This window comes from Miniopterus natalensis, chromosome 18, assembly GCF_054644295.1.
Source record: "Miniopterus natalensis isolate mMinNat1 chromosome 18, mMinNat1.hap1, whole genome shotgun sequence".
Classification (NCBI taxonomy): Eukaryota; Metazoa; Chordata; class Mammalia; order Chiroptera; family Miniopteridae; genus Miniopterus; species Miniopterus natalensis.
The window spans coordinates 25209433-25232470 of NC_142098.1; the positions used below are offsets into that span (position 1 = coordinate 25209433).

Sequence of the window (23038 nt, forward strand, 5' to 3'; positions counted from 1 at the left end):
AAAGGCTACTCATATGTAGAAGAGATATTCTTTAGAGGATATTCACCTTCTCCAGGTACATTTCTCTCACGCAACTGTTTACATAAATAGAGGACAGTAGCCTACCGTGTACTTTTTACCTAGCATAGTGTAGTGTAAGTGTGGAGCACAGCACAGCATTGTAACTCCACCCCTGCATGGTCTCTGGTTGTTTGTAGCTTGTTATTTAGTGGAGTATCAAGAGAATGAGGTGATTTTTACCTTAAAACTAAAATATTTCATTCGTCTTCAATGAAATGCTGATTCATGTCACACACTCAGGAACAGATTGAATAATGATTCTTGATTGCCTTAAAAACTACAATTCTGTCTCCTTCAAGGATCCCATGAGAGAATCTTAGAGAATGTTAAAGCTAGTAATATAAAATCAAAATAAGGTTTGAGAAAACCATAGTGAAACTCTAAACTTGAATGACATTAATGACATAAAAGTACAGTTGGTAGAGAGATAGCATGAAAAGCATATCAACTCTTCAGGAATATTTTAGATGAGGAAGTATGAGAAGATGAAAACGTCACTTCTAAAACAAAACTGAACTTCGGATTAAATCTTAGATATTGATCTGGAGGAAAAACAAATGCATTCCTAGAAAAAAATATGCACTTGATTATTATGGTTTTTTAGCCTTAATAGTGGTATAACACCTCCCATTGACAACTGGGAGTCGATTATAAATCGTAACTGCCATAAAAGGCACTTAATAAAACTAAAAAAAAAAAAGATTAAAATTTAGATTTCTGGAAAAAATGTAAAGTGAAGAAAAGGAAATTTGATTGACTCTAGAAGGTTATAAAAACTAATGTAAGAGAATAAATTAAAGGATGGTGAAAATATAGGAAAAAATTTTGAAAAGTAAAGTAAAATATTCAGTTTTTGATATAATTATTTTGAGAAAGGCCTAAAAGACTGACAGAAAAAGACTAGGCTAAAAACAATATGTACATGGGACTAAACACAAAAATTAATAATGTAACCTATTTGTTTACTCAGTATGACAGTATGATTGCACAAATATATATATACATATAGTACATTTTTCACACTGCCAAATTCATGATGAGTAAACTATTTTTGAAAAACTACATTTTTAAGCTAAATAAGTTATTTTAAAAAGTTATTGCCCCAAACACACACACACACACACACACACACACACACACACACACACACACACACACAGAGGAATGGGAAGGGCCATGGTCACTGATGAAATCATTAGCACTATCACATCACTATTCAGGCCCATAATTCATTCTTTAGTATTAGAGTCCACAGGGGCCTGCTTTGCTTTGCCACACTGAAAATAGAAAACAGCAGGGGTCCCTGTTACAAGAAGCTCACTCCCCCATTCTTTCATAAGCTTCCTCTAGCTCCTAGGTGCTCTGATTATTCTTTTGTCTCTGTGGCTAACCTATTACTACTTAAGGCACTTCTCCCTCTCTGCTCCTCTCAAACCTCTACAGTGGATGCAAGGGTTAGTGACCCCCTCAGGAATAAGAGCATCTTCAGCACGGAGTGTGGTGAGGTAGTCGTGGGATTCCCATTACTGTAAACAGGCGTTACAGGCCCTATTCCCTCGCTGAAAATCTAACCCAGGGTTCTTCTGATTCCAAGAACTACCTTTTCACATAACCCATACTACCTACAGAGCCAATATAATTTAGGTTATAAGACAACACAGGATGTCTAGAGGATAACAATATATAGCAATAAATATAACAGGGTATACAGATGATCAGAAATCCAAACTGGCATATATTAACATTACAGAGCAGTTCGTGAAGGGGGCTAAGTGTAGAGATCTGGAGCTAACCAGACCTCCTAATTTTGAGGAAACACATTGGGTGACAGGGAGATGGTCAATATTAACCTCACCCATTAGATAAACATTTCAGTGCTTTTTCTATAATGACTTCCCAGAGAAACAAAAAGGAAATTAGTACAATGTAGTACTGCATGGAATAAATTATATAAATATTGTAACTCCATAAAAGCAGGCATACCATCTTACTATGTATCCATGTGGCCACCCTAAAATAATTCCTGCCACTTAGCATGTATTAAAATATTTATTGAATTAATAGATAAATCATTTCTCACAATGTAGCCCAAGTTTCTTCTTATGGAAAACAAAACAGCAAGTTTCTTGGTGTGATTTGAAGTTAGTGAGAGGAAGCTACCCCCTTATTAAGACGTATCCAACTATGGAAATAATGTGGAGTTCCAAAATTAGTAACAGTTTTATTATTACCAGTGTGGAAATAAATTATGTTCTTTTGCTCTGTTACTCAATCTGGTTAATTACCCATGTAAAGTTATTCTTGGCTATGCCAAAGCCAAAACTCCAACTTTAACATTGTTAAGGTTAGAAGAGAGATTTCTGCAAAGGGAAAAAGGGCAGCTTAATTCTTATACATATGCTACACTTACTGACTTAAAGGGATATGATCCAAAAACCACTAATGCCAAATACTCCTGTTTCAAAGCTAATTAGGTAGCTTACCTTTTTAGCTAATCAGACAACCTACAGGATATGAGGCACAATGGCTTTAGCAACGGCAGCATTCAAAATGCTGGAAGAGGGACAAGAAAGAGGAATTCAGAAAATACTCAGTATGAAGCGTCTATGAGCATTGCTGTACTTGGGAAGTTTACTTAGGCAATGAAGCACAACCAACAATTTACAACAACAAAACAGTACTATTATAAATCATGACAATGCAGAGACTGTCAAACTGGATTTTAAAAAGATCCAGTTATATGTTCTCTACAGGAGACACACTTTAAATAGGTTGAAAATAAAAGGGTAGAAAAAGATACATCCTTCAGAGAGAAACCATAAAAAAACTGAGTGGCTATATATTAATACTAGACAAAGGCTTCAAAACAAAAATATTACTAGAAATGAATAGGAACATTTTATAATGGTAAAATTGTCAACCCATCAGGAAGATTTAACTATTATAAACGTATGTGCTCCTAACAACAAAGCCACAAAGTACATTTGGAAGAAACTGACAGAACTGAAGGAAGAAACTGAATTTTTTTAAAAAAGTGTTTGGAGCCTTCACTACCTCACTTCAGAACAACTACAAAGAATATCAATAAGGAAATGGAATGCCTGAACACTATAAAAAACCAGGACCTAACAGATATCTAGGCAACACTCTGCCCAACAGCAGCAGCTTACACATTCTTCTCAAGGGCACATGCAGCATGCCCAGAGTAGGCCATACATTAGGCCACAAAATACGTCTCAATTAATTTAAAATGGCTGAAATTTACAGAGTAGATTAAAATTAGAAACCAGTAAAAAGGAAATTTGGGAAATCCATAAATACAGTAGTCCTCTCTTGTCTCTAGTTTTGTTTTCTGTGACTTCTTTCACTTATGCACAATCATAAGCTGAAAATATTACATGGAAAATTCCAGAAATAAACAATTCATAAGTTTTAAATTGTGCATTTTTCTGAGTAACATGATGAAATCTTGCGCCATCTCACTCCATTGTTCCCAAGATGTGAAGCATCCTTTAACCCTTGTTTCACTTAATAATGGCCCCAAAGTGCAAGTGTAGTGATGCTAGTGATTAAAAAATGACAAAGAGGAGCTGTAAAGTACTTCCTTTAAGTGAAAAGGTATGTATGAAAAAAACAAAAGTATGTAGGAGAAAAACAAAATATATATAGGGTTCAGTACTATCCTCAGTTTCAGGCATCCACTGGATGTCTTGAAACATATCCCCCATGATAAGGGGGGGAATACTATATGTGAAAAGTAAAAACTGAGTTAAATAGCCTATTAATCAAAGATGATCTTCCAATCAAAATTAGAAAATACTTTTAAATGAATAAAAATAAAAAAATATAGCAAAATTATGGGATACAGTTAAAGCGGTGCTATACAGAAATTTACAGCTATAATGCCTATATTAATAAGATCTCAACTCACTAGAACAACCTCCCACATTAAGACACTAGAAAAAAGAAGAGGCAAACAGACCTAATGCAAGCAGTAAAAATAAATATTAGAGTGAAAATTAAAATAGAAAAAAGGCAGAGAGAAAAAGTTGGTTCTTTGGAAAGATTAACAATATTGTCAAACTGTTAGCTAATTGATCAAAAAAAGAAAAGAGAAGAATTAAATTACTAAAATCAGGAATGAAAGAGAGACATCACTATTGACCATAAGATTGAAAAAAAAAAAAAAAAAAGGAAATATTATGAATATTTGTATACTAAACAAATTAGATAAGTTGGATGAAATGGAAAAATTCCTAGAAAGACATAAACTACTTCTTGTAAACTGGCTCAAGAAGAAATAGAAAATCTGAGTAGCCCTTTATAACAAATGGGGATTGAATTAGTAATTTAAAAACTTCCCATAAGCCCAGGCTCAGATGATTTCACCAAAGAATTCTACTATACATTTGAAAAAGAAATAATTGTATGCCTTCACGAATTCTACCAAAATTCAAGAGCAGGGAATACTTACTAACTCATTCTATGAGGCCAATATTAGCCTGATAATAAAACTAAACAAAGGCATCACAGAAAAGAAAACTATATAGACTGATGTCTCTTATTAATATAGATGTAAAAAACCTTGGCAAATACTAGCAAGATGAATCCAGAAGCACATAGAAAGATTACACACAATGGCCAAGTGAGATATATCCCAGAAATGTAGAAAGCTAAAGATTAAGAGAAACGTTTGGAATAGAGTTAGTAAGTATCAGGATATAGGAGATACAGGCAATAACTAAAACCCTGCACATGCGGAACACATTGTATGCAAAAACGCATAAAATAGAGGTAAAGTCAGATAAAAATAGAGTCTTGGAAAACTCCAACATTTAAGGAATGGGCAGAGTAACTGCAGTTCACAAAAGGGGTCTAAGGAGGGATTAGAAAAAAAAGAAAAATCAGAGAAAATGACATAAAATTTCAAAAAGGGCTAATAGGCATTTACTGGATTTGGCAAAAGTCACTGGTGAGTTGGAGAGAAGCAGTTTCAGTGGACAGAGAGAGATGAAAATCTATCCTACAGTTGAGAAAGAGCAAATGAGAGGTCAGGAAGTGAAAACCGAGAGATTTGACCCTGAGGTACAGGAGGAGGGGTAAATGGGGTGATAAAGGGGGCACATCTGTAACGCTTTCAACAATAAAGGTAAATCTTTTAAAAAAAGGATAGGTAGTAACTAGAGGGTGATTCCAGATAAAGGGTAAACTTTGTATCATCTTTTGCTTTTTGTTTTTGTTTTAACTGAGATGTCTCAATCATACACACAGGGTGGGGCAAAAGTAGGTTTAATTGTGAGTATGCAAAGCACAGAGTATATTCTTCTATTATTATTTATTAATTATTGTATTATTTTCCATGTTAACATCTGTAAACCTACTTTTGCCCCACCCTGTATATACTGAGAAGTCAATAGAGAAGCTAAAGGAGAAGAAGGGAATAAACTGATAAAGTCAATCACTAAAAAGATAGAAGGGGGATGTTTACAGCTTTAAACAGTAAGGACAGATAAGGGTAGGTTTCTAAATACAGGGGAGCAATAAGGGGGTCAGTAGGAGATGAGGGCATTACCTCTTGATTGCTTCCACTTTCTTGGTGAAGTAAGAGGTAAGGTGACATGCTAAAAGGTAATATGGAAATAGTAAGAAAGAAGCCTTGATGATTGTGACAAAGGTTTTAAATAACTGCTGAGAGAATAGAAGAGGAAAGCTGAATTAGAAACACAGAACTGCCACACAATAATAGAGGTCCAAATGAAGTTAAAACCCAGAAATCTAAAATCTAAACTAAATAGAGCAATCTTCAAGATTATGTGATTTTTTCCCTCCAGCCATAGGGAATAAAAAAGTAAAAGTTAAATAAAATGGAAGAGGAAAAGAAAGAAGTGAGTTATATATATGCAAAAAATTCATTAAGCTGTACATTTCAGATTTGTTTACTTAACTGTTTTTAAGTTGCACCTCAATATAAAGGTTAATTTAGAAAATTCTATTATATGTCTCATTTCAAGTGCTCTACCTTCCGACTCCCAAATCAAGAGGCAAAAATGAGCCTCTAAAATATCTATTTAAAAACAACACATTAAAAAAAATGAAAAGACTAAAAATGAAAACAAACAAAAAAAAAACCTGGGAAAAGGCTCTCTTTCCCCTCAAATGCATGTTTTTAATCTGGAGTAAATTTCAGACCACCAACTATAGTCTGAGGTGGGTATAGAGCACCAGTTCCCACACAAAAATTGTTATTGTTGGCATTAGCACTTTAATCCAAAGAGGACACAAATTCTGCTCATGTTTGAATAACCCTTGCTGACAAATTGATCCCACAGCAGCAGGGCTGCAGGGAGTAGTTTCAGAATTGAAGGGAAAAGTAAAAGGGAAAAAACTTAGTAAATTTATTTCCTCCTACTAAGAACCTAGGACAGATCCCTTAAAAAAAAAAAAAAGAAAAAAAGAAAAAAACTTTATCTTTCCTCTTTTTCCAAAAGCAGCCCAAAAGGGCATTAAAGAACATCTGTAATTTACATAGAAGGGAGAATTACCAGAGAAATACAGATTCCACAGCTGTTAACCCAGGGGACAACTTAAATCAAGCAAATCTCTAAATAAGGTCTGAAAGGCAGATGCTCTGCTAGCGGGCAGCTAACTTCCCAAACCAGGAGTATAGGGTAGGCACTTGGAAAGCTAATGTCTGCCTTTCTGGAAAGCTACCTTTTGCCTTTATATGGGCAAACCAGAACAATTCAAAATTCCTTTGCCAATTAAAATACACCCAAAGAAATCTTGAAATTTTGCCTGTCCATCACCTACCCCATGAACATAAGAAGGGATTTCTCATCATTTTAATATTTATCGTCTTCATTTACTCACTATTACATGTCGGTTTAACAATATCAGCAGAGTAAAAGCTCCCAAACTGTACTATATCAAAAGTTAATAAACTTTCAGAAACTCTCTAATAGAATAGGTTAGAGAACCAGATCCAAATCCAGCTTCTTTATTCTCTGTGTTACCTTGGGCAAGTTACTATACATTTATAGGATTCATTTTCCCATCTGTAAAATGAAGACAATATTACCTGCTCATAGAGCTGTGAGGATTAGACAGTCAATACATCAATACACATAGACACAAATATTAGATACATTGTAAGTGTTGCATAAGTCTTCCCTCCTCTTAAGCCTGGTACCAATTTGTAGCAAGTCTATCTTTCTACTATGACTTCTAAAATTTGCATGGTACCTAGCGTTAATTGACATAGCTTATTCCTTGTGAATGTCTGATAGGCAGAAAGGGGTCTCAAGCTTTGGCATGATGAATTTGCTGGCCTATTCACCAATAAATAGCTAGCAAATATTAATGACTCCACTACAGAAATAGATATTCAAACTTATGATTTGAAGGTTAAAGGCTCAATACACCAACTCCATTTCCCTTGACTAGTAGTCCTCTTTCATATAATACATGTATTTACTGTAATGACTGACTGCCTTTTGCGGAAACTGTCAATATTCTGCATGCATCTGGAAGGATTAAGCAGAACACTAGGGAATTAAAAGATACAATTAAGTGAAAATTAAGAAGGAAATAGAGAGAAAGATGTGGTCTAAATCCCTAGAAAAGAGCTTTCGTAAGCTTTCATATTTTGCCCCTTTTTTGTTAGACTCATATTAAATAGAGCTCTGTTCCTTTAACTGTCAAATGGTTTTCCATCCTACACGTAATCTTTCTCCACAGAGGAGTCTTTTAAAAGTTATAAATAAAATATCCCAAATATTTTCTTTTTCCCACAGATGAGAACATTAGAACACTGACATTTTAATCTGTTCTGTACACGAGTGAGTTGTGTCAACACAGTGCTCCCAGCTACAACACTGAAAAAAACAAGTTTAATTAAAGACAGAGAAGAAACTGTATGTGGAGCCTAAGCCATTGAGATACAATGAAGAGTTGTCATCTTCAGAGTCGGTTCTCTATGAACAAACCTCTTTGTCAGTGTCAAAAGGAAAAAAAAAAAAAGACATAGCAATGTACAAGTGTGATGCTATACAGGAAAACATGGTGGTGTTAAAGGTTAATGTTCAGACTAAGAGCTAAAAAACAGTATGTATGTAGTAGTTACTTCCAGAGTCTGAATACTACTGCTAACATCATAAAACATCTTTAGGTATAAACAGATGTCTATTAAACACATCTATGTTGTAGAAGATAGAGCTGAAGCACAAAAAGGGAAAGAAGCTTAGCCAGGACCACAAGGTAATGGTTCAGCAACAACAGATACTGCTTTTACTGGTTTTATTCCAGAATAATACATGTAAAGTACCCAGTTCATTTCTTGGGATAGTACTGTTCCATAAGTAATATTAACTTTTGATTTTTATGACAATGACAACTTGCTGATTGTGTGTCATCATACTCTCCAAATTCCATATTCGTTATGACTACAACTTCTCTTTTTACCAGTAACATAGCCTAACTCACCTTAGTGGGAATGCTTAGTATTAGATATAAGTACCTATTGGTCTGTGCCCACACACACACACACACACACACACACACACACACACACACACACACAAACACACACAGGTGGGCAAAAGTAGATTTATGGTTGTAATACAAATAAATAATAAAATAATAAATAATAATACAAGAATAAATTCTGTGTTTCACGTACTCACAACGGTAAACCTACTTTTGCCACCCCCGTGTGTGTTTGTGTGTGTGTGTATTTTTTGCAGCATAGTATTATGTAATAGTTATCGGTATGGGTATTGGTATGGGCTCTTGTGTCAAAACTGCCTGCATTAACTAATTATATTTCAATCTTGACATTAATACTTAATAGCTGTACAACATTTGGCAAATTACTTATCTGTGCCTCAATATCCTCATTTGTAAAATGGAGATATAAAAATATTTTATATTTACAGAGCTGCTGTGAAAATTAATACATTAAACATACATAAAGCTATGAGAATAATGTCTGGTCCAACTATGAGCTCAAAAAACATTTGCTATTACCCAATAAGTATAAAAGTAAAACAGTTATTTTATATTTATTATAATAGTATCAAATATTTCTCAGAATTTTTATGATACAAAGGTGTAGGGAGAGGGAGTAGGATAAGTATCATAGAACAATGGGAAGCTGTATAAATGAAAAAAAATGACAAATAAAGATAAAAAAATAAGTGAATAAGAGATAATATAAGGAAAAAAATCCAGGCTTTACAGAGGGCACCAAACTGAATGAGTTAGTGATGGAATGAAATGGAAAAGAATGCAACATATAAAACTGCCATATTGTAACTGTATTAAGGACAGCACCATGGAGAAGACAGTAGGAAGATTCAGACAGATGATGAAGGAAATACAGGTTATTTAACAAAGGCAAAGGTATGAGCACAGGTATAACAGGAATACAAAAGGCCCATCTGGAGGCCAGTAAACAGATTGTCTGCCTGGAACTGAGGGTTCTTATAGAAGAATAGTAACTCTGGTGCTCTCGATTCCTTTCCCTCAGAGCTCAGCATTCACACAGAAAGTGCTCAGTAAACATCTACTGGAAATGATAGCATGGATTCCAATTGCAACTAGTCTCAAATGCTAGATATATTAAGCAGAGCTTCCCAATCAGTGTGCCAGTGTGTACTGGTGTGCCCAAATTGGGTGACAAGTGTACTGGGATGGTGATACTCTCAGACCTTGGAGTCCAAAACATCCAGCCATAAGATGGCTTGCCTGCTACCCTAGTGCTACACAAATACCATTTTCTAAATGTACCATGCCATAGAACATTGGGAAACAATGGGTTAAAAATATGGCTGTTAGGCAATATGCACTAGGACAAAAGGTAAAGAAGCCTAAATAGGAGAAGATATAACGTACATTAGCCGTTGCCTAGTTTGGTGGTACTGTGGAAGATCAATTAAAGAGGAAAAGGTAGCAAAAAGAGCAGTTCAAAAAATACTGTAATGGGCAAGGCACAAAAAATAAGAGCCTAAGTTAGGGTAGTAACAAAAGAGATGAATTCAAAACAGGTTGTGAAAGAATAACTGCTTAGACTCAATTTAGTTCAGTTCAATAAACATTTATTGCTGCCTATTATGTGTCAGCCATTTGCCAGACATTTGGGATTTTAAAAATTGAAGAAATAATTCCAGTCATTAGGAATTCTTTTATTGTAGAAACAGAATTCCAGGTTTTCCTTAATGCATTCTATTTCACATTAGCTCTTAGAAGAAAGGAAATATTAAAAGGTGTTACATATTACACTATAAACCAAAGGTAGTTTTAACTTACCCATTAAAGTTTCCAAAAGTAAGCCTTTTGGTTAAAAGGCTCAATATCAGGAGCCAGAGGGCTATGAAGAGAATTCTGCAGAATAATTACTTAACACAATACTTGTACCAATAGTTCTTAACATCCTTCTACCTGAGCAAGTGCTAGAATGCATGCTATTGGCAAACTCCTTTTAGCTTTTACGAGATGGTAACGAGAGCTCTCATTTGTTAGGGCCACTGTATATCAAGCATCGCCATTTCACATACATTATCTCATTTTACCCTTCCTGTATCCCTGAAGGGTAGGCATTGTTATTCCCACTCTGTTCATGAAAGCAAAGGCTTAGAATACTCAGTCACCTGTCCAAGAGTACCCAGCAGCAAAACGGAAAAGCCAGAATTCAACCCGGGCCCATCTACCTCTCAAGCCTATGCTCTTATTAAATGTGTTTTAATAGATCAGTCATTTCAGAAAGGGCTTTTAGAAAGGCATCTGTGATACAGAGAAAGAAGAACCACTGAGGCAAACACAGCAAAACCCATGTTCTGTTCTATGAGAGGGTATGTTTGCCCAAGGCTCACTGACTAGATTCATATAGTAAGAAATCTAGATTTGTGTATTAGTTTTCTACTGCTGCCATAACCAATTATCATGAAATCAATGACTTAAAACGACACATGTTTATTATCATATAGTTTTACAGGTTAGAAATATGACATGAGTCTCACTGGTCTAAGATCAAGGTGTTAGCAGGGCTACATTCCTGAAGGCTCTAGGGGAGAATCTACTTCCTTGCCTTTTTCAGCTGTTAGAGGTCACCAGCATTCCTTGGTTCAGGGGCCCTTGCCATCATCTTCAAAGCCAGCAATGGTGGGTTGGGTCCTTCTTATACGGCTGTCTTTCCCGTTCTTTCATAATCCTATCTCCCTTTCACCACTAAAAGGTTCTCCAATTAGAAGGAAACCTGTGATTAGTTTAGATATAGCTAGATAATCGACCATAATCTCCCCATCTCAAGGACTTTAACTTAATCACATCTGCAAAGTCCCCTTTCTTATATAAGGTAACTGGTTGTGGTAATTAGAACACAGACATTTTTACTGGGGGGGGGGGGGAGCATTAATCTGCCTACTGCAGCCTGATTATAAGAGAGTGGTGCCACTCAATGTTTGAACTATGGAACTAGCCTACTTGTTTTGGTTCCATATGTACAAGGCAACTTACTAATAATATTTTGGCTTGCCTATAGGTTAATTATAGGAAAAGAATGTGCTGTTCAGAGGATACAGTGTCCAATTCCCTGGGCAAATACGTTTTATATTATACTGAATAATTTGTTTTCTGAGTTATACATTGGTGTCTTGTGATTGCTGTCAGAATGAGTTAGAATCTCTTAGTCCAGAAACTCTCGGACTCAGACAAGATCAATTACCTGAATCTTTAAGTTAAGGATCAGAGTCAGGGGTGAGGGGGGTAGGTATATTTAACAGATCTATATCTATGATAAAAAAATCTTTTGAAAATAATGTTTAAGAAGCTATATATAATTATATATATCTAAAAATGCAGTTACATGTCACTCTGACTTACAAGACTTGTCTCAACAAAGAGAATAGTCACGGTTTTCTGATTGTACTTGTGTAATCAATCAAATGGTTTGAAGTAAACGTCCTTAGAAGGCAGCAGGGAATTTCAAATCAACAACTTTTAAAACTTGGATCACATAAATCAGTTGTTGCCTAGGGCTTGGGTAATGGGGGAGAATAGGGAGTGACTGCTAATGAGTGTGGGGTTCCCGTTTGGGACAATAAAAATGTTTTAAAATGGATTATGGTGATGGTTGCACAACTCTGTGAATAACAAAAAATCATTGCATTGTACATTTTAAATGGGTGAATTGGACAGTATTGAATTCTATCTCAATGAACTTGTTTAAAAAACTTGGTTCACAAACAGATAACAATGATAGGAGGATCTGACTTAAATACTTAATGAAGATCCTTCTTTAATATCTACTACTTTTGTCCTTGCTCTTCTCTTGTTCTAGCTTTTCATAGATTCTATTCTTGGAAAAGTGACAACTTCCCACCCTTTACCTTTACTTTTTTGTTTTAGTTTACTAATCAATTAATACATACATACAACATATACAACACACTTATTACAAAGAGTGAGTAATGAATGTGATTCTGATGTTAACCTCCAGTGCTCTTTACTAAAGAACAAGTATGGACAAGGGACCGCCCCACCTTGACCCCATTTGCGATGCGCAGACTTTGCTGCCCTCATCCCGTGCTGTGTGTGGATTCCCTGCAGGCCCTGACTCATTCCCTGTGCCACAGCAGCCTGTGCGAGACTCATGCCTTGTATCAAGATTATCATATTAAATTCAAAGAATTTTTGGTCTCTACTTGTAGAAGTGGAAAGTTCGCATTTTTGTAGACAACCTTCATTTGCTGTTTTATAGTTATTACTGTTATGGTGCCCAACAGTGACTCCACGGATCTGTATAGTGTTATTAAATGACCTCTCTGCACTTCCTTTTACCTGCACGCTCATTCTCAGGAGCAATACTATTCTCTTTATCCAAACACCATAGCAGAGTAAAAACTGGCTGTCAGAGGTCACTAGGTAGTCATGCTTAGCAATCAGGAGGTCAGGCAAGGTTTTGCTTGAAGCTTTCTTGTAGTTGATATGAAAATAATCAACAAATAGCCTCCAACATCCTCCTGAATAAGTGATCAAATTTCAAAAAAACATCTTCCCAAAGCTGATACATTAAAGCAATTCAGTTAAATTCATAAAATATCATTATCCAAGCCCATCAACAGGGGTTCCTTCAGTCTTGAGATGGAACATGCTCCCCTCACGTGAGCTTAGACAAAATGGCTTTTTCTCCATGAGAGTTATAGGAGATCACTCTCCATTCTCAGAATAACAGAAATAACTGAGGTTCCAATCCAAATCCTTCGGTGTAACTGTGTTCATATACTGCATTCATCCACTGAACCACACGCCTATCATACCATCAAATGTTTCCATGCAATTTATTTCCATATCATGGTATATCTAGTTGTATATGCAGAAAGAATGTGATGGCCCAAGAAGAGGAAATCAATTTATACTATCACACTACGGAATGCACTATTATATAATTTTCTTGCTCTTAAATATGAATGAGTAACTGACCATGTAGAAGAACAAACATAGCATAAATTCAGTTCCTGATGCAAGGCTACCTTTGTCAAATAGTTTATATTATTCTGTTTTCAGGTTTCTTCAAAAAGTAAGCATTGTTGTTAAAACTGGAGACCGTTGAATATTGTCACAAAATGGCTTACAAAGCAATTTATAACACATTTATAAGTTTGTCAAGATTGTGTTGTTTTAATGTGTACAGAATCTCAGGTCCATATTCCAGGGATCCTTTCAGACAATCAAAAGCTGAATTTTCCAAGCAGGCAGCTGTAGCTCATTAGATCTGCCATGGACCATGAAAGCCACTTGCCAATAGTGTTGAAAGACTATTAGTCATTTCAATCTCACCAAAGAGGACAGATCTTTCTTTGACAAAACATTAGTGAAAAACACTGAATTTGGAGTTGTGACTGGAACAGCTCAGCACACATGGATGGAAGCTCCATAGAGAAACTAAAGCCAAGTGGAGATGGCAGACTGATGTTCTAACTTTTCACCTTTAGAGACCACAGCTTCCACCTAGATTTCCAGGAAAATAAACAAACAAAAACTAGTAATAACAATACACTTGCAGCATGCACAATAACCACACCATCTGACTTGACAGAACTGTCAGTCTAAATGGTAAAGTCTCTACATATGAATGAATTTTGTAATCTCAGCTCCTCAAAACAGAGAAACTTAAGGGGCCAATCAAATCAGCTTTTAATGTCAGTCACTGTCCAGGCAATGCAGTTAATCAGAAAAATCAGGATCAAACTTAGAAACTGTCTAACTCCTTATTCAGCAATCACAAAGACAACTAAGGAAGCTCTAGACACTTAAAATGCTATAGAATTAAGTTGAACATTAATATGTTACAGCTGGTATGCCAAAGATAAAAATAGAGCTATCTGGATAATTTGTGCAAATATTAAGTAGCCTTGCTCTTCAGACTGTTTTAAAATCTAGATTACTACTTAATACACAACTGAAATTTTGCTGGGTACATAGAACCTAATGTTCAGTTTAAACAGCACTAAGAGGGATTCCAGGATGACAGAAGTTATGTTCTATTTCTTGATCAAGGTAGTAACTACATAGTATCATCAGATTAAAAAAATTTATTGAGTTGTGCACTTACAATATGTCAATCTCTGGGATCAAAGCAGCTTTGTGATCAAAGAAACATCATGTCCTCTAGTCAACTGCCCCATGAATTTAGTTTCCAAGAAAAGCTACATGTATCAAATTCCCATCTGATCATCATCACCCCAGCTTCACACTTACTTTTTTTTTTTTTTTTTTACTTTTTCAAGCTAAACTGTTTAAGGACAGACTCAAATTATACATCTTAGAGCAATGGAACATGTTACATTATATTTAAGTCTTTAATCTCATAGTTTATAAAAATGAGAATTATTTCTATTCTAAAGACTTAGGAAAGTATTTTTTAAATAGTCCTGATAATCATGATGCTTTATTCCTGAAAGACCTACAAAATCACAACTCATGCATATTACTCTTTAATAGTCACAAAGTAGTTTGTGAAAAAATACATTAGACTGAGTACAATACTTCAATAATAGAAAGTGCTCAAAATATTTTATATTGATGACAGAGGCAGATGAAGAGATGTACTAAGACACTGCCAAAAGTATTTAAAAGAGATGAAGATGGAAAAAAGAATGAGACCCAGATATGAATTCCAATTTTTCAAAACACTGTTGAAAAGATGTATCTATCTCCCAGGTCATTGTAAGAGATGTCAAAGTCTTAAAGCTATAGTTAGTTACTTAAAATTCTATATTAGCATATTTTTTTTATAATGTGAAATCACCGCTCGGCATCAGTTTAATATACTGTATCCATAATTAGGAACTATAAAGGGATACCTTTCCTTTTTATGAGACAAGTGTTATACAAATGTAGGATTAAAGAGACAAGAGACAAAAATTCACATGTGCAATTACGTAAATACATCACAAGAATCTCAAGATTACGATAGTATATGAGGCTGGGGCAGGTAGTAGTAATTAGCTACATTTCTTAAAAAAAAGTCATAGTTACACCCTATGTTTTAGGAACATATATTATCCACGAAGGCAAACCCCATTTCAGACTAACTGTTCAAGAGGCACAGAAAATAATCTTATTGGTCAGTATTTATTTCTGTTAATAATACAGCAACTGCCTGGCCAGTGGCTCAGTGGTTGAGCATCAACCCATAAACCAAGAGGTCCCAGGTTCAATTCCCGGTCAGGGCACATGCCTGGGTTGCGGGCTCCATGTTACTCTCTCACTGATGTTTCTCTCTCTCTCTCCCTTTCCCTTCCTCTCTCTCTAAAATCAACAAAAACATATTTAAAAAAAATAATACAGAAACAATATAAATCTAATTCCATGAAAGCAACATTTTTTTTAATCGTCACCCGAGGATACGTTTTTCATTGATTCCAGAGAAGAAGGGAGAGGGAGAGAGGGGGAAAGAGAAAGGGAGAGAGAAACATTGATGTGAGAGAGAAACATCGATTAGTTGCCTCACACACCCACCCCAACCAAAGACTAAACCTGTAATCTGGGTACAGGCCCTGACTAGGAATCAAACCCTTGGTTTGATCCTTGGTTGCACCAGACGATGCTCTAACCACTGAGCGACACCAGCCAGGGCAAAGAGCATTTTCCTTATAAAAGGAACATTTATGTAACTCACTATAGATTAAAATTAATATAATGGTTCAAAATTCTGAGAAAGAAAAATGATTAAATTTAGTCTTAACCTTTGGTTAAAATAAATTTTTAAATGCCCATCTAATTTTAATAGCTCAGTTTTTCCACATGAGTTATACCTTTTAAAATGTATTTTTAGCAAAAGGCAGCATAGAGTAATCAGCCCAAAGTTCATGTCAGTTCCTCCCTTACATTAACCAGGGTTTCAATGAAATATTCTACTAACATTTAAATTATTCCCAAATAACCAAAAGTTGAATTAACTATTAGTTGACTCATATGAAATGTCCATTAATGTAGGTCAAAAACAGTCAAATCCTGGCAATTTCATGGGGCTTAACCTAGTAATAGATTTTTAGACAGTTCCAACTGTACTCTAGGAAAAAGCAAATAGACATACAAAATATGCTTATATAATGTGAAAATACATGTAAAAAATGTTTCTAAAGAAAACTAAATGCTAATGTATAAAGAGACATAAAAATACTGGGCCTTATGAGAAGGAAAAAATCAGGTAGTTCAACAGGTTACTGAAATCCTGGTAGTGATCGATAAATCGACTTCTGCTTCACCTTTTATGAAGAGGCAGTACTTAGCAAATCACTGTGTAAGTTGCCTCAATAACAGCACTCTTGCTATCAAGTTTACTTGCAATGATTCCAACAAAGAAATTAATTTCTTAGATGACAAGAAAAGGTTATCTGAAACAGGGAAAACACAGGAGACTGAGCTTTCTACTAATAAAACAGACAAATATCAGTCTAGGCACTGAATTCTGGGCTGTTTTACGCTCTGCGAGATCTGAATTCCCTGTAGCCCAACCACTACCATTACTTTAGACACACACACAAGTATATATACACATACATACTTGCCCTGACTTACCTGTTACAGCAAAATTCCTAGTTTTAGCACTGAAAGTTCCATGAACTAAAAACCCAAGCCTAGGCAAACTGGGATGGTTAGTTATCCTGTTCTATAGCTACCAATCCATGCATGTGCATGTGTGTACACACACACACACACACACACACTCACCCATCCACATTCCAAACTCCAAAGAAGGTTTTCCTAAAACTTATAATAAATTTATTAACTCTTCAGAAAATAGGTGGTGTTATGAAATTATCCAATAGCTTTCACTTGTTTTAAAACTACATTAATGAAATATATAACTGGCAGTGATCAAATCTGAGAACTTGGAAACTGCCATTCACCCCAGGCCTCTTTCTTAAAAGGTTTCATGTTTAAATCATATCCATATTCATAAGCATCATTTTATAAATATGAGGAAAACCTCTGTGGCACTCTAAGGGTTTGAATCTCAGCTTTACCATTTATAAACAGTGTAACCTTAGGAGAAATTGCTTAACCTCATAATTCTCTATTTCCTAGTATGTAAAATGGGGATAATAACAGTACCTACTTCATAGGGTTTTCATGAGTATTAAATGATGTAATGTATAAAAATGCTTAGTACAACATAGTAGCATAAACTTAATTCTCAATAAATGCTACTTTTTATTATAATTGCTAATGGTATTATTATAAAGGTAAGAACTTGCAAGTACTTTGAAGGTGGCAGAAACCTATTCCTGTCTTCTTTGTTGAAAACATTTTCTATTAAAAATAATTTATTTCCTTTTATAATATTCAGATTTCCAGGATTATTCTTTCTGATTATAAAAACTAAGAAAATCCCAAATAGTTTAAAAGAAAGAATGTCTTTATAATAAAATTAATTTTTTCTTTCTATGGGATTTCTTCCCATTACTGGAAGTACCATTATTGAATTTCAACATCAGATGTAATAATGTAAGTAAAGAATAAAAATCAGAGCTCCTTGCCCCCTAACTTTAATCACTAAATTTTTTTTCTTCTTTTTTTAATCCTCACCTGAGGACATTTTTCCAGTGCTTTTCAGAGTGTGGAAAGGAGAGAGAGAAACACTGACGTGAGAGAGACACATCGATTGGTTGCCTCCCCCACATACCCCAACCAGGGTGGGGATCGAGCCTGCAACTGAGGTACTGGAATCGAACCTGAGGCCCTTAAGTCCATGGGCCAATGCTCCAACCACTGAGCAAGACCAGCCAGGGCTCAAATATAATATTGAATGGGCTAAAATACAGGTGATAAAGTTTACCTGTGCTAAAAAGAACAAGTGTAAACATTAAATCAAAATAGAGTTAAATTAGATTCTAGAATTTGAGACCTTTAAAAGCATCTACTCCAATGCCCTCATTTTATAACTAATCCCCCACAAAAGGTGATTTGCCCAATGTCTTATGTCCAAAAGAATCAGAGATAGTACAGGAATTCAGGTTTCCTGGTATGTTCTCCAATAATCTTTTCAATATGCTTCTCTCCAAATCATAAGAGAATATCATGAAATAAACCCCTATCCCAAAATTTCTAATAAAAACCATCTTTGCATACACACAGATAATTAAGAGGAGGTGTGATAAGAAGGATGAAGGAAAAATAACTAGTTTGATATAGTAAAAAATACACTTTGAAGTCAGAGTCGGTTTCAAATACCAGCTCTGTCACTCCTTCACTCTGTGTCAATGGGCTACTTTAAGTACTTACTCTAGCTGAGCTTCAGGTTTCTTGTTGTAAAATGGGGATGATACCACCTAGAACAAATAAATACGATAAAAAGGGTTAGAATAGCACAATAGTTGGGAGTTATACTACCTCGGTTTGAATCCCAATTCCACAACTTGTTGTTTGACCAAGTTATATAACTTTTTTTTTTTTTTATACATCTTTATTGATTTCAGAGAGAGGAAGGAATAGGGAGAGAGAGAGATAGAAACATCAATGATGAGAGAGTCACTGATCGGCTGCCTCCTGCACACCGCTGACGGGGGATGGAGCCCGCGACCCAGGCATGTGCCCTGACCGGGAACTGAACCGCCATCTCTTGGATCCTAGGTAGATGTTCAACTGCTGAGCCACACCCGATCGGGCTATATAACCTTTTTGAACCATGGAAAGTACTTTAACATAGAATATGGCACATACTGTGACACGTTTTAGTTTTATCAATAATATATATAAATCACCTGGTACTTAGTTGGTAGTGAATAATAAACACCGCCACCACCACCACCACCAAACACCTGCTTTTATAAATAAAACAAGACTGATAAAGCCAACATGCTATATAAAAATCAATGCTATCTATCCTAAAATATGCCCATACCCTGAAATGTGTGAAAAGTTCATTAGATTGGAATTAAATGTCAAATTCAAAAGTATAAAAGCTAAAACCTACCAAGTAAATAATCATTTGTAGTGACATATTTAAAGAAATTGTGGTTTTCAGGGTATTGAACTTTAAAATGCTCAGTTCACAAGTCTGAAAAAAAAGATGGTATAAAGTCAGAAGTTAGGTGATAGCAAAAGACTTACAAAGTATGAAATAAAGCTAAAATTATAGCAATGATACATCAGAAAATCTGTAAAAGACCAACTGTCAGCTTTGGAAGACTATTATGACATGGTTTTCATAAACTCCTAATCAAAAATATAATAAAAGACAAGAAAGAGTTGAAAACCAAATCTAACATATCACCATTTAAGAGAACCAATTCCCAGGTGATTAGAAAAGATCTATCTCTGAACTGGGTGGAAAAGCATACTTCCTAAATCCAAAGGGAAATTAAAACCACAAAGTTTAAACAAAACAGCATGAAAAAAATCAATATCTCACAAAGTAAAAAGGAATAATTTAGTTTTCAGCTTTCTCTTTACAAAAATTCTATTTTTAGATCAGATACAGTGGTTTAAGATGTTACCATGTCTTTAAGCTCTATTTGGTAGGGAAATATCTGTTTTGCTCTGCTACTTCTAAAGGTAAATAGGAGGTTTTGCATTTCAGTTACAATGTGGAATACTTCAGAGTAACCTCATGCCAAAATGGCACATTTCTGAGGGATGCAAAGGTATTCAATAAAAAGCTTTTAAAGGCATATTTTTAAACTTGCAGCAGGAAAGCTTTTCTGTGTCAAGACAGTAATTCCTTTAACAGCATTGATCAAAATGTCATTCTTTTATGAGTGTACAATACCTTTTAATGGCATACAACAAGCCATTAGGGTTATACACCTCTGTATAGCAGACAACTTACTGGAAAAAAGGGAACACTGGCCAAGATACAGTCAGTAGGTTTTATGCTTCTAATAAGGAAACTTTACCCCCTAGCTGCTTCATTCTGAAGTCTACAACTGAAATTATCCAAAGATTAAATATAAGCTCTCTTCACTTCTGTAATTTAGAAGTGCTTTCAGAGAGGCCTAAACTGCATCTTTGTAGATACCATAGGATAGCCTTGAAAACAGCCTCTCACCTAGGGTCAGTGAGAAATTATTCATGAAGATTTAGAAAAGAATAAAGGTTTTATTTACTTTGCTACTTTCTGGGGAAAGAAGAAAGTGAATTTTTAAAAATGTTATGAGATGATCACTTTTCATATTTATTTACAAAGCCAAACACTAAAGGAACATTAAAGTTATGTATTACTCTACCATAAAATCTCTCTCTTTATTAACTAATATTGATTAGGTAATCTTTCATAAAAGGCAACTATTTAAAAATCATCTTAAAACAAGTCCTTATCTTTGGGTTATTCATGCTTTAAGAAAGATAAAATAATTCTCAAACTATTTAGAAAACTTAATCACATGAGTACATAAACCCTTAAAAAACTTCCATCAATTTACCAAATTTCTAACCACTCAGGAAATGAAGAGGTTAGGGGTGGGACAAAACAAAAAGGGGGACTATTCTTGCTTTTCATGCTAAACTTTTACTTATTTTCCACTATTAAAGGAAATATGACTTAAGTAGAATTCCTAGAATTATATAAATATCCCAAATATATTGATTGTAGCCTATATTTCTACTTTCTGAAAATCATTTAAGTTTCATAGAGTCTAAAGAATGTTACAAATACTAAATTACAATCCTGTACCAAAAAGTAAAACACAACTTTACAGACAACACCAGATGCATTTTAAAACCTCTTCTCTAAAAGCAAAGTTTAAAAAGTAGAAGAATCTGTCTTATTTTAAAGGTGTGTGTGAGGAAAGAAAATGGTAAGAGAAAAAGAAAGTTCCTATGAATGGCTTTCCAAATTTTATATTCAAACAGAAAGTTCTGTTTCAGGCAATACAGAGAACCAGAATATCTGCACCAACTCCATCACTGAAAACAAATAAAAATACAAGGTAACAGACAAAAATATCTTCTTAAAAGCATCCCAGTTGATAAATATAGTAAGAAATTATCAATCCTAAAGAAACAACTCAAGAGATGGTAAACAGAGTGCTAAATCTGCTTTTGCCCTAAGGATATTTGGTCAAACATTCTAATCAGAGATTAAACTAACAGATCTTGTTTGGAATGAAGGATAGAAAAAAAACGCAAAACCACCTAAGAGTCTAACAGGACACTCTCCTTTCATGAAGAGCTACACCCTCAAAGTAAAGGTGACCTAGGAGTCCAGGACTAAAACACTGCAAGGAAAGTTGTCTTGTCAATGAGCAAAGCAGGGGAAAACATTAAACTACAAGAAGTTGTTTCCACAACCTAGCACTCAAGAAATTATACGTGCCAAATTCACATCACCTAAATGGGTCTAAAAAAAATAAACATAAAGTGGTATACAACTGAGTGCCCACAGAAGCCAGGTTGCAACAAGCACAAATGTTATCCGGTGAAACAAACTACTAAATACACAAATAAACAAGGCATGGTGAAAAAGAACTGGCAAAAACCTACAAGGGTTTCACTTTTTGGAATTATCAAACACAGATTATATAATAACAGTGTTTACAGTAAAACCTCAGTATAACAGATGAATTTCGGTGAGGGGTTGTCCATTAGAGCTGAAAGTCTCTTATATAATAAAGTAGGTTTTCTGAATACGTATGTTATAAAATTAACAAATTAGTTTACCTGTTTATACTTGTGTAGACAGGTTTTTGTAATTAAAATTAAGTACATATGAAAAGTTTAATCTCACAGAAAAGTTTTCTATATGTATTACTGTAATTTTAAATTTATAATGAATAGGTCTGGTAAAGGTGCGTTCACCAGCTACCTTCAGTAAACAAATGAACACAGCCGGGGCGTGGCTTAGTGCACGTGGGAATATCCAAGGCACACGTTAAAAATACTGCAGAAAGTCACGCCACATGGCAACAGTACCAATTACCCTCCTGGTGTTACCACATGCTAATCATTTGATGAACATTGTTTACAAGCAGTAAACATGTAGGCTAAAGTTGTAGATATGTAATATTTATTTATGTTGGCGAAATTAATAGTATTTTTTCCAACATGGCCTATTCAATAAAATTTGTTAAAAATAACAATGAATGAATAACAAAAAAAAATTAACCAGTTAATTTAATTATAAGCAAACCTTGGTTAAAAGCATTTAAAAATTAATAGGGGGTTAATTTTCTCATATGACATGGACAGGAAATTTTGTCCGTTAAATCTGAAGTCTGTTAAATCAAGGTCTGCAAAATCGAGTGTTTACTATAATATGTTTAAAATAATCTTTAAAGTGTAAAAATATCTTAGCAGAACAGAAAATTAAAAATAAGTTACTTAGAATGTTTGAAATATTTATATATTTTAGTAATATATATGATTTAATATATAAATATTTAACATGTAAATTAAGTGTTTATATAATTTGTATACTTATACAAATTAAATATACGATAATTGAAATTTAAAAAGCCAGTGGAGAGGCTATGAAAGA

The 23038-nt window shown here is 34.7% G+C and overlaps 1 long non-coding RNA gene across 1 annotated transcript in view; it reads right to left on the reverse strand.

Annotated features, from left to right (window-relative positions):
• The window catches only part of LOC148091037 (uncharacterized), a 97395-nt gene that overhangs the window by 67683 nt on the left and 6674 nt on the right, over window positions 1-23038 (reverse strand). The window contains exon 2 of the long non-coding RNA XR_015716042.1: window positions 18847-18893. This is a non-coding gene — a long non-coding RNA (uncharacterized LOC148091037). The remainder of the gene's footprint in view (window positions 1-18846; window positions 18894-23038) is intronic.